Below are 2,004 nucleotides of genomic sequence, written 5' to 3' on the forward strand. Positions count from 1 at the left end.
GAGAGAAAGAGAGAGAGAGAGAGAGAGAGAGAGAGATAGAGAGAGAGAGAGAGAGGAAAGGGACAGAAACAGAAAAGGTAGGGGGGGGAGAAACACTTTTGTGTGCACGCACAAACGGGAAATGGTGTCTCCGGTGGCAGAATTGATTACTCATAAAAAGCCTTTCAGAGAACTGTCAGTATTGCCTGGACTCACGGACAAACCTACTTAAAACAAACTCAATCGGGAACACTGTCTACGACAGACAGACAGACAGACAGACAGACAGACAGACAGACAGACAGACAGACAGACAGACAGACAGACAGACAGAGAGGCAGACAGATAGTAGACAGACAACTGGGATGCGCGGTAGAGCTCACTATCTAAACCGTGCGGTCTTAACCACTGGCAGAACCGTCAGAATTGGAACAAGAAATACAAGACGTTCGAAAATGTATCAGAGTAAAACATTTTTTTCACTCATCATCAAGTCAAAGTTCTGTTATGACTTTACAATAAAATAAACAACTTTCTCTCAATTATTCTATTTCTCCATCTCTGTAAACAATTAATAAAGAGCCGTGTCAAGAGCAGCAGCTACGACCATCCATAGGTAATACTTTTCTCCCCTTGGAAGTGAACACGCGCCGCACGTAGTAGGGTGGACATGATACTTCTGAACCACAAACTGTCCAGAGACAACAGCAGTTTCTCGGATCCAGAGGCAGAAACTCGACGCCATCGTATTCCGTTTTCAAAACTCTGCAATACAACATCGTTTCAAGACAGTTAACCTAAATAAAAATATTACCTACAACAGGACGCAAATACACATTCTCATTCTGCATGCAAAAAGGCTACTTAATTTTTCTTTAAAAACCAACAAACAAAAGAGAAAAACAGAAACAGACGGCGCTGAAAACTCATGCCCAATTACGGTGCCAGCAAACTAAACCACAAAGAAATTCCACAGAGTGCCTCCAGAAATGCTACTTTAACCGTCGACATCACATTCACACGGCACGCCGAGTTCGGAACCCAGTACGTCATAACAGGAACCGTATCCCTTTCAGAAGTGAACAGTGGGGAATTAGGGACGGTGGGGATGATATTTTTAAAACACGCACTGTCAAAACAACCGTCGAACACGGAACTTGCGGAAAACTCGAGACTGGATTGCTGCGACGTCGGTCCACAGGAGAAGTACGAAAACTAATAGACCTACGACCACAAGAGAAGACAGCAGCAACGCGATCACAGACGCAGCTGGGCTCGACAGCAAGAGCAGCAGCAGCAGCTACAGCACGGTTGGGCGGACAAAGCAGGCACTGGATCTGCTGAGGCAGAGCGAGAGGAGACCACTGACAGCGGCACGGTCCAACACCACCACCACCACCACCACGATCCTCAGCCACCGGCGGGCTCCGGTGTCTGTCCCGGGAACGCAGTCATATCACAGAAACACCCACAGAAACAAGAATATGAACAGAAGGCGTCTATAAATGATGTTACGTCTGTTACAAAATGACTCACTAAAAGTGGGCTTTACACAACGGATAGATATCCCCCTACACTGGTAACTGAGAATTTAAGGGCACTCTTACTATCACGACGTCTATTCTCCGGAAGTAAGAAACATTCACAATCTGATTTTGATAAGTCTCTTTTTTTAACACTGTAAGCTTATAATATGTTGTACAATACAAAGCAGCGGTTTTGCATACTGAAAAAAATAAATACGCCTCAGCCCGTTCTGTCCTTTCCAAATCTCGTAATTCTATGAGTATCATTTGCCAGACTGGCAGGCAGCTCGGGCCAGCCCCCCAGACTAGGAACAGGCAGGGGGTGCACTCATTAAATCACAGGGGCCTAATCTCCAGCAACACGCAGCGGTGTAGGGTTCCCGGCCCCTGGAGCAGGCCGACAAGGAACACTAGGTAAACGCCTTTTTATCTATCACCGGGACCAGGACTCGCAAAACTGCAAGGACGGGTGGGGAAGGCAAACACGATAGAAGGGTTG

At 46.5% G+C, this 2,004-nt stretch overlaps 1 long non-coding RNA gene across 1 annotated transcript in view; it reads right to left on the bottom strand.

The window, feature by feature from the left end:
- The window catches only part of LOC118478258, a 14,486-nt gene extending 12,551 nt beyond the window's left edge, over window positions 1–1,935 (bottom strand). The window contains exon 1 of the long non-coding RNA XR_004858919.1: window positions 1,208–1,935. This is a non-coding gene — a long non-coding RNA (uncharacterized LOC118478258). The remainder of the gene's footprint in view (window positions 1–1,207) is intronic.
- Between the last annotated feature and the right edge of the window lie 69 nt (window positions 1,936–2,004).

This window comes from Aplysia californica, unplaced genomic scaffold (assembly GCF_000002075.1).
Source record: "Aplysia californica isolate F4 #8 unplaced genomic scaffold, AplCal3.0 scaffold00444, whole genome shotgun sequence".
Classification (NCBI taxonomy): domain Eukaryota; kingdom Metazoa; phylum Mollusca; class Gastropoda; order Aplysiida; family Aplysiidae; genus Aplysia; species Aplysia californica.